The sequence below is a fragment of the Spea bombifrons genome, chromosome 4, assembly GCF_027358695.1.
Source record: "Spea bombifrons isolate aSpeBom1 chromosome 4, aSpeBom1.2.pri, whole genome shotgun sequence".
In the NCBI taxonomy this organism is placed as follows: domain Eukaryota; kingdom Metazoa; phylum Chordata; class Amphibia; order Anura; family Pelobatidae; genus Spea; species Spea bombifrons.
In genome coordinates, this window is record NC_071090.1 from 23811122 (window position 1) to 23827044 (window position 15923).

At 36.5% G+C, this 15923-nt stretch overlaps 1 protein-coding gene across 1 annotated transcript in view; it reads right to left on the minus strand.

The window, feature by feature from the left end:
• TENM2 (teneurin transmembrane protein 2) overlaps positions 1–15923 on the minus strand; it is a 418814-nt gene that overhangs the window by 254886 nt on the left and 148005 nt on the right. The gene's annotated exons all lie outside the window — the stretch shown is intronic.

The following is a 15923-nucleotide window of genomic DNA, read 5'->3' on the forward strand; positions in this document are numbered from 1 at the left end:
GAGCCTTTCGTCTAAGTTGAAACCTTTTGTTGGGCTTTTGGAACTTTAATGTCAATGACAGATGCATGGTTCCTTTAAATGTTTGTGCTGTCCATTTTGCGAATTCATGCAGAATCCCCCATATGAACTTACCTTTTTCCCCAAGTCCCAGCTTAATGCCCTGCATGAGATGTGCTCAGTTGATCACATCGTTTGCCATGTAATATACATTGGGGCTCGGGGAATGCTGCAGGTGGAGGGATTTTTAGACCTCGTCCGCATGTGTGGAGTGTCTTGCAATTGATTTCAGTGGGAGCACTTTCCTGCAATGATTGGTCACTTCAAGCAGCCAATCAGTGGCAAGAATCGTCGGAATATGGAGGGCAGCTGTTGCAGCTGTGTCAGGTAAGTGCATTATTTTTTCTTTTAGGTAGAATGCATATTAAAGTATTTAACATTTTAACATGTATTCTTATATAGCAGGGATGTCAGGGACAGTAAACTGTAGAAGAGACTACCAAAAGCTTTTGCAAATTTTAGCTTTAACTTGAGACATTAAAACCTAAAAGTTAAGGAGACTGACATTTATGCAACAATCAACTACTTTGTGCATTCTAGAATTTTTATGTTCATGGGCAGTGAATTCAGTGTGAGATCAGGAAGGATCGTACCTCTCTAAAATAAGTTCTGATCCTTACTGAAAAATAAATGTCTACATTTAGCTTGTTCATCACTTGACTAACCGCTGTGATAAATTTAAAATCCCAATATGTTTGCCATGTTCATCTTTAATAGATTCATCACTGTTGTGCCTACATCCCAGACATTCTGCATTTTAACCACTGTAATATATGTCTTCCTTGCATTAAAATGCAAAACACATTTAGACCTTGGGATACATTTATAAACCAATAAATAAACACATAAAAATAGATAAATACTATACAGCTTTATATGCATTTGTTGCAAGCAATTGCACCGCAGCCATTAAGCATGTTGTAGTTTGAGAAATAATAAGATATACCAAGTAATAAAGTACTAAAATAAATATAATTACAGTTAAGGAGAGGCCAAAGGAAATTCTGGGAATGAAGCCAGTGATGATATAGGTCTTATAAGTCATACTGATACACAGTTGAGTAACTACCGCTTCAAGCCAGCAGCCTCTTAATATCAGTTCGGTAGAAACTGACTTGAAAATTATCAAACATATAAATTACTCAAATGAAAAATGAAGAAATATTGTTATTTACCATTTGTTACCCTTGATATACATATACATACACACATACATACATGCATTCATACATAAATACATGCCTGGGAATTTCCCAGGGTAGTCTTCCAGGAGCTCCCCCTCTTCTACTACAGAAGAGGGGGAGCTCCTGGAAGACTACCCTGGGAAATTCGCTTTGTGTAGAGACAGGGTTAGCCCCAGACTATCTTTAGCGGAAAGGAACTGGGCAGAAAGTAGGTGGAATGTGAGTGAGAAGTGGACATGGCCACACACTATTTTCCCAGCCCGCGGAAACTGTCCCGAAGACCTGGGGATCTGGGACTTCACCCAGAGATTCAAGGTCAAACATGCAAGTTGCCAAGTATACATATGTTATTTTTAATGGATGAATGTCCTGGCAATCATTTGACTGAAGAAACCGTTTCAGATGATTGGTTATAATGTATATGCCTCACTAATTAAAAAAAATATTCAAGTTTGGACATTTATGTTATAAAATGAGAAAGTGAGAATGGTGAGTTGTTGGGGGTGATGTACAACGGTGTCTCATAAAAGGTGCATGACTGTTGCCTGCACCCACACAAAAAATAATTAGCACCTAAGTAAAAACACCAACTGTGCCAAAATCAAAGATGCAGACTATATATAAAAATACTTTTACACTAGAAAGCTCTACTTCTCTTTCTCTGCGACTCTTCTATCCATATTACAGACAACCATACTTGAGAACTTTCTTGGTTCGACCCAAAGTCACATAATGAGGTTGTGATTTCCTCAAGCCAGTTTCTTTTTTCTCTGGACAGAGGACTGGCATTTGATCGTGTCTACTTCCAGCCCACTCCCCACCCACTAAAAACTGTCTGGGGCTAGCCTTGCCCCTAACTGTAACTAGCCCCACATCTACAAATGATTAGTTCCACCCCATCACAAAGCCAGGTAGCCTGCACTGCAAAGCTCCCAAGTACGCAAAAAATGTAGGAATAAACAACCATATTTTGAGAACAGAAAAGTTGCAATAGTGCCTTGTTTAATCTTAAGTAAAAAAAAAGACCAAAAGAAGAAAAAAAATACATTTTACGCGCAATTCCCCAGTGCAATTGTGAAATACACAGGGCACTTAGACCGCTGCTGGAGATAAATATTTTTTCCATTTGATTGAGGTTTACCAATGTCCTTTATCTTTATTTATAACAATAAACAATGAACCCCAGGAGAAAGGAATGACTGATGTTCATCTGATTCCTTCTGATTGATTGTCAATGTGTTCTTTTCAACAGATTTATCATAAAGTTAGTTTTTTTAATTATTCAACGCTATCCAACACTTTTCCAGTAATTAGGGGGTTTGCAGGAATGAAAATGACAGATCCCTGTTGTTCTCCCTATACCTTACCCTCCGGTCAACTTTCTTTTTTACTTTTTTATTTATTTAATATCCATCAGACCTGATATACTTCATATACTGTTTTTCTAGGTCTGATTTCTGTTATCAATGGTTTAAATGATATAAAGGGCGCAGCATACTGCCCCAGAATGCATTGCAGCCCCCCCGAGCACTAGATGGGTAAATAATACATAAGTAGAATTTATGAGAGAAGTAAAACCATTACACAAAAATCATTATATAGGTTCCAATATATTTGTTTCAATGTCCCAGCATTTTTAAAGGAACTATCTAGCCCCCTCTGGCTACTCTGACATATTCGTATGTTTGCCAATGATTAGGGCATTCTAATACTTAATGTGTAGAACGTTTGTAAAATCAGATTACATTTATTACCAGTTCTCACGTTCCGTGCTCAGCTCATAGCTTCGCAAATGCTAACATGCTTCTCCTGATGAGAAAACAATGCAAATTAAGTATTGTATTATGAAATATTGTGGCTCTAAGTGTCAGAGAGTATTATCGAAAAATTATGTTGCATTGCGGGTGCTCGTTGTGACTGATTTATTCAAATATTTAATGTGCCTTTGTTTTACGTCCCTGTATGATTTTTTCTCAATTCCGTTTTGTACGGGACAAATGAAATTATTATTATTATTATTTTTGTTTGAATTTACGTTTGATATAAAGTAGAAACCACATTTTGTTCTTTGTTTTAATCCATGTAAAAATGCTAAATTGAGATGCTACTTTTAAAAATAATAAAAAAGTCTCAATGGTTACAATGCCGATGTTGGATCGTCCCTTATTAGTGTTGATATGAAAACTCTATAAATCTTGTTTGTCCCATGCGTATGAATTGACTCAAATAGGATATATATTTGAGTTACAAACTTGTCATTTGGCTCCTTGGATAATATAATGAATCTCTTCTCAAAGAAGGAGTACCTATGGTATGTAGGTACTCAAAGATTATCAAACCTTCTTTTACTCAGCTATTGATGACAGTGATAAATAACAGTGACTGCATCATTTTAAAGAGACAGTTGAGCCTTATTAAAAAGCATTTCATCACAAATGTTTTATCGTATACAACAGTGAGAAAACTATAGATAACAGTAGCAAAAACGAAATATATTTTTTTGGTTTTAATAACGAATCACTCCAGATTACATGTTTAGTAGCCTGACTCATCTGTCCTCTTTTCCTCTTTCTTAAATGGCCATAAAGGTATGTCATGCTTTATAGAAGCTTATAGAGCATCTTCATCAATTCTCTAGGGTGTTTTCCAATCATATTTAGCTCATCACACTAGAATAGACAAGACCTTCATTTTTCCATGGTGAAAAGAACAGAAGCAATCCAAAGGTATTATCTTCTTTACTATAGTATAATATGTACACATATTTATTATATGATGTTTACAATAAGTCATACACTCCAAGAAAGCATTACACCCACATGTTCTTGTACAAGTGTGATTAATACATCCAGTATTGTGCTGTATGACAAATTGTATGACAAATTGTATTTATCCCTTTTCCCTATGGAGGAATAACCGATTTATTCCATACCGTAGATGATTTCCTTTTTGTATACAGCAATCTCTAATAAGCGTTTCTAATGTCTCTGACCTTGATATCCTGAAGTTTTGATATTGATATAGAAATGACAAAAGCTGTTTATATATATACACGTAATATATTGTAACAAGTATTGTTAAAGTAAATGCAGCTATTTATTAAAAAGAAAAAAAACGAAATTAACTTTTTTTGGTAACATTGTTTCCTATTTTCCAAAACAAGCCCTTATTTCCTTCTAGAGATAGCATGAGGTCGGAGATTAGTGCGGCAGAACCTGCGGCGTAGGTATGCTGACTGAGAGGATTATTAAACCCAGCTTTCAATGGATTTTGTCAGTTTTTGCATATTTTAAACAGCAAGATGGAAAACAATCATTGGTTATAGAAATATGTTATCACTGCAGCCAATAAAAGATTGGCACGTTCTCCATTGCTCAATGCTGCTTGATGACTAGTTGGTTCGGCTGGAACTTTAAAATGTTTGATGTGTACAAGAATTATGAAGAGGAAAACAGTTAAGTGAGTTGGTAGGAGTTCCTTTCACATTAGTAGGATATTGAACATCTGGTGAAAAAAACCCCACTGCTACTGATATATGCGTGGGCACAAATAAATGTTAACAGTTAGGAGCCAATCAGGATGTTTTACATGCAGACCTCTTGCCACTTAGAGACAGCAGGGCTCTGATGCTAGGGAAACTGGAGAACTGTAGACAGAGGATTAAACTTACTTATTTAAACAAGGTATGCAGCTTTCGATATTTTACATTTTTTTATGATTTAGAATGTATTTATTTTCATTTTTTAAAGTGGAATGACACGCAGATTGGAATATGGAAGTAAATAGTAACTGAAACCCATGCGGAAAAAAAACCAAATAGGGAACTTGAAGTTATAAGAGGTAAAGTTTGGGGAAATTAACAGAAACACTGGGGAAAACAAATGAATTGCCCATAGCACAATTCTAGCAGGAAATGAAAGTCTGTTTGGAGAAGGATATTCAATAAATAATGATTTAACCAAATACATACAATAATGGGAAACCTAGCAACACTTTTTTGTAATATACATGTTTCCTCAGGTACAAAGATTTGAAATGTAATGTTGTTTTCAATAGACTGAGGGAAGCATTTTCCCAGCGCACCCATCACTTCCTGATATAACTTGCAGCAGTATCATCTTTAGCATCTGCCTGTATAAGTCAGCATAATGGTGGACAATTCCCCATAGTCCATTACAAAAACACGGATTGATTTCCTGTAAACATTTTTACACATATATCGTGGAGGCTATTGATCTTTTTTGTTGTTGTAGCTATATTCACTGGGATCTATCGTTAAAAGTAGATATGCCTCATATAGTGATTAACTGATTACTATAATTAGAGTGCATGTAGAAATAAGAAAGAAAGAAGCATTGTCGGAAATGGGCATTAAATTGAGTAGTTTCTCCAAGGATAAGCTCAAATACATGGTGCTAAATATGCTTATGTGGCCAGTCATACCATGCTCATTTACACTGGGGAAAAATTCTAGTAATACCTACCAACGTGCTTCCCTTCGGTCTATTATCCTCACGCACAGTGTCCATTTCCCTGTAGAATTAACGGTGTACAAGCACCCTTGCCATTATGTGCTTGGTGATTACAATTATTCTAAAGACATGTTCAAACTCTACGTTATATCAAAATATGATTTATGGTCTCCTTTGAGTCAAAATGTTATATTTTATAGCGAATTCCATCATTTTTTTTGTTTTTTTTTATGTGGCTATAGAGAATTGTATTGACTTTTCATTTGCGCAAGCATGCGTAATTTATATGGAATACCAACGCACTAAAATGATTAATCTTAGCTTTTTTTTCAGAATGCTATTCCAGATGGAGAAATCAACTGCTATTTATACTAACACAATGGGCTTATCTTGGATTCTTATACAGAGGCTGTACAAGAAAAGAAATACTTGACCCAAGGGCACTAGTGCTTTTCAAAGTCTCCAAAACATTGAAGATTTAGAAACCTAATCTACACTTAAGAGAGAAAATACAGGTTGTTAAGGGAAAAGGGCATTTGCTATTAATGCCTGCTGCAGCAGTAAATCAGAACCCACAGATACCATTCAATCAGACCTTTCTAGGTTTACCATACCCATGTAGAGTAAGGAACGAGGTTTTCTGTTCAGCAGGGTTTGATTTACAGCTGGGAAAAAGGCCCTAGCACCATTCTACACCAACACTTAATTTTATATAGTCTGTGGCTTTACAAAAATGTCTAATATACTGGGGTTTAAGATTTTATTGTATTCCTGCGACCAGTGACAAAAAGATGTTTCTACTCCTCCACTACAGATCCGTATTGGACTGCAAAATGTCATAGACACCATGTGCCTACTCCTTTAATCCACAACCACAAGATATCTGCTGAAGATGTCTTTAAAAATGTTACGCATTTGGTAGGAGTCTCCGCAAATCTACTTTGGCAAGCCATGCATAAAATTCTAAGCGTAGTAGTTTTCAATGCAAATCCATTTCTTGCTACTGCAACCATGACCCTTAATCGCATCACACAGGCCACTTAAATAAAACAATATTCTTAATAATACATTTTATGAAATGGACCACAACTACACAGATATGCCCCCTTAGAACCATGGAAGAACTGATGCAGAACCATACATATCCATTCAACTAAATGAATAAACATTCTGCAGTCACTTTCAGAGCCTCATTGTATCATGAATCTTGCCCAGAGTGCCTCCGCGCCACTTCTAAATTTATGTGGGTCGCTGTCTTAGGCCTGATTCAGGGCAGTACCTTCCATTACTATCCCTGAAAACCTTTACTGAGGGGTTCCTCTTCTTCTGCTTCGTGCATAATACACAAGTCCTTTGTCTTTGTTTGTGTGGCACAAGAAAAAGATATTACTGATGTATGCGCAGACAGGCCAATGATGGTTCTGGTGCACAAGGGAGTCTAGTCGTCCAACAGAGCCATTGGTAGGCCAGGAGCTTCTGCCTCCTTCCACCCAGAGAAGTCAGCCTAGGCAAGAACTCACTACTGTCCTAATCTCTTCATATTGATCATGGATATACTGTTTACTGAATCTGTTGATTTGGAACAGCATTGGTATATATATGTGTCCTTTTTCTATAATCCCACATTATCCTCCCATGATTTCCTAATTCATATAATACCCGTCATATTACAGTCTGCAGTTAGCGGTTAAAGGAGCACCCAGCCCTATTTTGATGTTAAACGCATACTAGAGTCCATTTTGCATCGTCTCCAGGGTATTTTACTGCATGTAAGTCATTGCAGACATTCTATAGTTACTGGAGCTATAAAGTAAGACGTCTGTCTCATTTAACTCCACCACATGGTGCCATGCTCATGAAAGTAAGAACGTATCTCAGTATGATGCCATCGGAACATTCATGTTTTGATAGCGTACATGAGGTTGGCTGCGGCTTCACTAACTTTAACCCCTTCTTTTCCAAGTGTATTTTGTATCTGTGTCAACAGTTAACCATAGTGTGGCTTTATTGCTTTTAAATAAAGCACAGAACTCGGTATTTCCTGTATATCCTTACCAATGTTTAAAGCCCACCATTACTTGGGCATACAGTATGTACAGGCCAAGAAGGAATGCCTTGCATGTCCGGAAGCACAGTATAATGTATAAGAACAGCTTAAATGTGAAATCGAATTTGTGCCGATTTTAACACAACTGGCAAAAAATCAATATGGAATTCAGTCATCTAATAAATTGATTTTTTGTTGCGTGCTTATGAAATTGTTGTCATGATTTAGGCCCAGATCATTCTGCACACTTCTGCACCAAGAATCATGATTACATTTGATGTGCTTAACCCCTTGTATTGCAATACAAATATAGATTTATTTAATTGATCATCTTTTTCTGGATTGTTTTCACATTGTTAGGAATGTTTTTCCCTATTTTAATTCACTATTATACTTGGGATGACCATCTATGCATATAAATGCCACAAATATGGTGGAAAATAGGCCCAACCAAGGCTACAATGACAGCAGATTTTGACCTGATTAATAAGAAAACACGAATGGAAGAGAGTGTCCAAACAGTGATGCCGGCAGCATGTACGTTACGGGAAATGTTCCTGCCGGTGCAAAGACTTCTAATTTACTATCAGGTATCTAGGTATCCACCTGAACAGTAAGTCCTACTATTTCCAAAGAGTCAAAGTGGGTCAGTCCTATTTTAAATGTGTCTTGCAACCTTTTATTGATATAAGTCAACAAGGGATTCTTCCTATTGTACTGCCCCCCCACTCTCCTCCAGATTAATATAATCCACTCTTGGTATTCTCAAAAGCAGAGCAACAGACATAGATAGAAATGCTCTGTTCTGGGAACGTAATGATACCATCTCCCAAATAATACAATTGTTCTAACACCAGCAATCTGATTGCAGAAGAAAGTGTTTACTGTCATTAACCCTAAAACAATGGAGGGAGAACAAAATAAAGAATAAATCAGTTTATGTGACTTTGGTTATATTTGTATTTACATGTTTTTTATCTATATGAAAGTGCATATCACCTGGAACTATAATGACTACTAAAATTAAAGGCAATCGTTGCATGGCGATAGGCCATGGATATGCATAATATCATAGCTTTACCTTCATTATAATAGAACCCTGGAAAATTACCCTGGATTGCTACTGTTCTGTAAAGTTTATATATTTAACCTTGATACGTTCTACCTGAAAGGAATTTAAAATTATTCTAATAATCTCAGGGCAAACGAAAGTGTTGATTTTGTGAGAGTTAAAACCAAAAGGATGTTAAGTGGTGGTGACACTTCTCCAAAGCTTAAACCTTTTCAGATCTAGACTGTAGTCAACATTAATTTGCTAGGTGCTTTGTATAGCCAGTTCTTTAGAAGACATGATGATATGTAAAGGACCCATGAAAAGGCAAGATATGTCAGTACCCACTAATCTATTCTATTTCAAATATATTAGAATCAACAGTTGAAAATATAAACAACCCACATCGCATATAAGAGTAGCGGAAGCTACGTCTGAATGGTTCTCTTGAATGAATTGTATATAATAAAAGAAAAACCATGCACAGATTTCCTCCCCATGCATTTCCTATACCTTTGTAGCTATGTACCACACCACATATATTATATAGATATTATACATACTGCAATTTATAGTCATTGCATAGATGTTTTTGTATACCTATATTTAATTATTGCCGCAGATTTTAACTTGATTTATAATAGTAGAACCTTAAAAATACTTGTTTAATATATAGAGAACAATGTAACAAATTTAAATTATATTAAATATGATATCATATTGAAAATCCAAGCTTAAAAAAGACATACGTAGCTGCTTTAAAATCTTGCAAAATCTTGCATTTTACTCTTAAAATGATTGACCTCCTCCTTGCTTGACTTATTTACATACCTGTGAACTTTTACCTGGAGCTCTCCCTCTTTCGGGGAGAGTGGTTTTGGGTAGAAGCAGGGCTAGCTGCATGAAGGGCTGGCAACTAATGGTGGTGTGGCTATCCCCAGATAGTCTGTGATTAGCGGAGACTAGGAGAGAGAGTGTGTGAGTGTATGTGCATGGCCAAACGCTATAACCCTACTGAGAGAAAGAAGGGGAGACCCGGGGAAGCACTGCTTTACCCGGAGACTCCGTATCAAACCTTTAGAGGTTTCTGGTATGGTTATTTACAACCATTACTTAACCTGCGTATCATTTTTAACTCCTTCAGGACCGACGTTGACAAACTGCGTCTTCCCTTGAAGACCGCAGTTTTTTTGTAAATATTTAAATTCCGTGCTCGTGATTCGCTTCAAAGCGATCACGTGCACGGAATTGAGGGGGAGTGGCTGCTACGGATCGCTGGGGTCAGTAGCAGCCGCCCCTCGCGATCCCAGCGTTCATAGCGACGCTGAATCGCGCATCATCGATGACGTACCTGGTATGTCCCGGTCTACCAGTGACCTTTGACCAGGAAGTACCAGGTACGTCCCGGTCTTGAAGGGGTTAAAGCGTATATAAATTATCCCATAAAAAAATAACGTGAACAAAAAAAAGTCTGGCCATTTAAAGCACATCACTCCACATGTACATGCTGTCTGAAAAATAGGCCCAGACCTTTTGACCTACAGCCCATCAAAGAAAGCTTGTGGATAATGCAGTAATCCATTTATTTTCAGATATAAATTGTAATTTTTTTTTCTCCTAAACTGTGGGCATCTCAGTGTAGCAAATATTGTAGCTATAATTACTCAAGTCCCCCCCCACACACACACACACGTTCTTGGTTGGCCTTCCTCATAGGTATTTGGAAAGGTACCTTGGGACAACAATTCTCGTCAAAGCTCATTGACCCTTTCGTCTACAATTGAGTGTATTATAACATGGGAAAAAGCCAGGCTGAAGATTACTCATTTATCTACATTATGAATCTTAGCAATGAGAACATTTTCTTCTTGGCTTCATCCAAACTGGCTAATTTACAGTCTTGTCATGTACAGGTATATGTGTGAGCGTGCGCGCCTCCAAAATTTGTTGCCAGCCTACCGTTTAAACTGCACTTCACTGCACAATGAAAATTGACAGGAATGTTAATTATTAACCACCAAGAAGCAGAGTACAAAATTGTGATTCATGCTTGTTTTAGAAGCACACAGTATTCACTGAAGTTATTTCCCTCTGTAATTAGAAAAGAATGATTTGCTTCTGCTAATATAGAAATGCTGGATTAAATATGAAGCATATGGTTTCCATAGCTAGTGGCCTGGCAGCTGTATACAAAATTAACTTCAGAATGTTGGGAAATTCTTAGGCCGGGAAATTTTTCTAGCAGACATCTCAACCCTAAAAAATTCATTTCCGTGAGGTGGCTTCACCAGACACTGCTCCTCTACCCGCCATTACGCCAGATGGCAGGCCCGGGCCTGCTACTCCTGAAGTCTTCCAAAGAAGGAAAATATCATGTCTTAGATGAAAATGTGTATAAATATTTATATATTTATATATTTATAACGTTTATTACAATTTATCTGGTATGTTTACCTCCCAGAAATCTTTGCTTTGATTTTCCCTCCCTCAGCAGTGTAGATGCCTCTGTTTGTAGGTACATTATATAAGTGTCTCCGTGTCCCTCTCTTTGTCCATCAGGGATTTCTGCCATACAAAAAAAAAGGGGAAGGAAAGAAAATGAAAATTACTTAAAATAGATTCCCTTGTCCTGGGGTTGTACATAGTTACATACACATACACAAATCTCTATATCCTACTGCACCATATAGTGATTTCCACAATTTTCTTGCCTAAACGGGCTGGTGATTTTTTAAGCAGATTATTAAACACAATGCGATATGAAATTAGGGGGCACAAAGGTGATATTTCTTATATTTGAGAGGGCATCTATTGTCCTGTTATCGCATATGTCCAAGAAGTTAAAAGCCACACATTTGATTGACAGCTCCACAGCACGGACATGGCAAGGTGATATACACATACTTTGACCACAACATATCTCATGCAAAAATAGGCTAATTCATTTAACCCCTTAAGGACAATGGGTGGTCCTTAAACCTATTGAAAACAATGCATTTTGAGCCCGTACATGTACGGCCTCTGTCATTAAGGGGTTAAAAAAAGTAATCCTGCCCTGGTTCTAATACACAGCTTGAATCGTGTAATAGCAGTCTTTGCCATTTCTCTACTTCTTCTACATGTTCTTTCATTTCCCAACTTTTTGCATGCAGACGTGTGTTAATTTCCCAGGTGGTTAACAGCTCCTACCACATTTATTTGATTCCCATGCTATCTTTACTCACCCAGTGGCTAGCGTGTTTATACATTTCTGTTAGTTGGCTGTCAGAATGATGGGGCTGGTAGGATATCTCCCCCTTGGGTATTAATTTTCCCGCAGTTAAGGTAATTGGCCTTTTATTATATCTGCATTTGTTTCTATTGGAAATTTCCAAGTGATCGCCACATCGCTACATATCAATATGTAATTATAGCGTGTTACGACAGATTTTCCTAGAAAAATGTGTTTTGAACAGATCTTGAGAAGTAAGTCAATGCTTAATAGCTATTTAAATCAAGATTGTATATACCTTACATAGGAATGTACCAATTAAGGCAAAAAATGGGAATAAGCCGCACGTTTAGTAACTCACACAGTCTTCAAAACATTGAAACTGATTGCAGATAATAAACGTTATCTAACTGCCCACTTTTGCTAGATTATAGTCCTTTGTATTGTATAGATTCTATATCTATCTATCTATAAAATATATATATTGCATTATATATATATATTTATATATGGTCTCAGTAAAATATCCTGGATTTCAGAATATTGATAGAAAAATATTGAATTATTTTATGTTTGTTTATCCCTTTGTAGATATACATTGTAATGTTTAGGACAAGACAGTGGGTGACATGGGAACAGCAGCATCCATTTTTCTATGCAAGATTCATGAGAAGCGGTCAAGAAGGATTAGTAGCAATATTCAAAACCTGTGATAAATAATACGTGTCTTCCTGCCACAAGATGCCTCTGTCCTTCTTAGATTATTTGTCTTTTTTTTTACATCTTATTAACATAAATGCTCACATAATGTGATTTCTCAAGGAAATATAAACATGTCTGTGTAATGACATTAAGTCACACAATTAACTTGTGTATTGTTACATGTCAAAATGGGAATTCGTTAAGAAATGTGAGTAAAGCTAAACGATTGGGCTCATATGCCCAAATTTAATTTCCACGGATACAATCTGGACTTTGAAGTGACAGAATAAAGACATAATATACAAAAAAATAACATTTTTTTTTAAAGCGCTTCACTTTGACAGGACATGTACATGTAGCAAGTGAAAAACAGAAGCCAGAATTATTCTCCACGGATCGAGGGGGAAAAATCAACTTGAAAACTGTTTCCAAAGCCTGCTATGAGCATATTTACCATTTCATTAAAAAAGATCTGCTTGGAGTTTCCTTCCCAAATCAGAATAAACATCTGGTGCGTATTCCTATAGGCATATCAATAATAGTAGGAGTATTTCAATTTGTTTAAAAAGTATTTGGTTGAAACTCTGGGAAATATAACAAGCTGTTGAAGAGTTTAATAGGAAGCAAAGAGGGTTATCTGGTGAACATCGTTGGAAACTCCATCGAGATTCTACACAAGCCGTAGCTTCTGTGAAACACTGGCATAAAATATGTATATTTTATATCAGTACTTTGGAGCAATATGCACTGAATTATCATAGTTTTGCCTGAGTTGCAGTATCATACCTCTTGAGATTCCCAAAGAGTGACACTTGTGTTTTAATGCGTATGTTACAGACGTAATTATTTAAGTCTATTTAGAAGAGAGTGAATATCTTTTATTTACACGTTTCCTGTATTTTACATATTTATTTATTTATTAACATTTTTGGGTTGTAACACCGTGATACACTCACACTCACTCACATTCTTAGCTCCTAGAAAAGAGCAACATCGATGGGGGGAGGGGGTCAGAAGGATTTGGTCACTTGGGTAAAAATATATAAACCTCCTTTAGGTTTAGGTCCAGAGAAACACTGAAATAAATGTTCCATTGACTGATCTACATACTGATGTTATCATAATCGCTGTCTATGCTTATATTACTGGTACATTTCATAAACCAAATAAAAAAGATGTTGGTCCTGCAGTATGTATTATATCAAATGCTGTGCCATCGGAGGGCCCTTTATAAAAAATAAATAAATAATGTAGTACACTTTATAAAAAAATGTTACATACATAAAGATCAGTATTTCTTATTTAGGGATACTTGATTAACAAGTTGCTAAAAGCAAAGCAATCATCTGTGTTTGGTATATTATTAATGCATATGGTTGGTTCACAGCAACTTGGCAAGTAAATATACATAGGGATTTAGTTTTAAAAGTAACAGGCTGAATGTACAATTATCACAAAGAATTACCTTGGTTTAAAAAGTACCAAGTACCTTAATTTATATTTAGGCTAATAGAATTAATTAGCACATCAAAGCTGTACAATGTATAATTAATTCATATACCGAACAGTTTGTCCATTACTGGAGACCACATCTCCAGAAGGATGTAGACGTTCTGTAGTTATTTCAGAGAAAAGCTATCAGAATGGTTAAAAGATTGTAAGATAACATTTTCAGGAAGTACTAAAGCATCTCAACGTATCTAAACAGGAAGACAGACGTGCATGGTACAGAAACTTTCAACTACATAACGGAATTTAACAAAGTACAGGATTTAAGCATTTTTCAAAGGAGGAGAAATGTTAGGACAAGAATTCATAATCTAAAGCTGCCGTTTCAGTGAATTCAATGTAAGATCCGTAAGGTTTACCTTAATGAGAGAGTGGTAGAGAGGTTGGCTTTTCTCCTTCAAACAGTTGTATCCCTAAAGAGTGTGTGGAACAGAGGCGCAAAACGTTTGTCATACTTGTGGACATGTGTATTGTCTACTGAGGGTTTGTTTCTCTAGCATGACTATGGAAGTTAACCCTTTGCTATGTGTTCCTACCAGTGTTCCCTCTAAGCTGTGCGCTTGTGCGCGCGCACATAGCTTTTTTAGAGAGCGCACACGTCCAAAAATTGTGCGCACAACAGTTTTTCCCAAAAAAAGAAAAATATAATAATTTTTTTGAAACTTTATGTGGCGCGGATATAGTGTGCGCACAAAATTTTTGCTCTGAAAATTTTTGCACAAGAGAAATTTTCTGCGCACGCCAACTAAGAAAAATTAGATGGAACATTGGTTCCTACTGCAATATATTTTATACTGTCCCCTCTGTGTGCTGCTTGTGCAACATGCATGTATGTGTAAGCATTGCTTTTACTATTAGTTTTGGAACCTATTGGGAAAATATTTTTTTTGGAGCGGTCGTTACCAGAATGTAATGTTGTGATCCATGTTTTACCTTAAATTAGGTATCTATGAATAGCTTATATAACCCTGAAAAAAAATTATGTATGTACAAATTAAGCTGTCCATAAGGTTTTCCCCAGTATCTAAGAAGAACTGTGGGAATTGGCTTGGCCTACCAGGGTGGGTGCAGGATGTGTTCTGAGCCCAGGTACTGAAGTGGTTAAGCCTCCATTAATTTCAGTGAGTAGTAAGTTATGGAAAGAGTAGTGCTTCGACAAGCTTTAAAGGCTACCTTAGAAACAGGCTTAGATATATCAAATATGAGAAGATTTCACCCAGCCACCCATTACAGGACATTTATCAAAGCCGTAACCATGGCTCAAGGTGCTTAGAGAATATTGAAAAATGCTTAATGTGCCTTTGCTTTATTTCTTCCCATGTCAGTAAAAAGCACTATTTTGAACCTGCTATTGATTTTACTTTAAATATATAGAAAGTGGCCAGAGGGATATTTAAGTTATTTCACCAACCAGGGTATCTTCTTCAAGAGGGAAGTCCATTTGTTGGTATACTCTTGGCTCTGACTGCTATAAAAATATATGGGCAAAAAAAGTAAATTGTCCTGTTTTAGTACATGTAGACTTTGAAAACAAGAAAGATGGGAATCTGGTCTGGATGCACAATTAGAATAGAGGCAAAAACACAATGGTTTTCTAAAAATATCTACATACTGGAGTTCCTTACAGTGATCGATGATTTGGCTTCCTCAGAGGTCATTAGTGAATAATAACATGTCAAGCAGACCGATA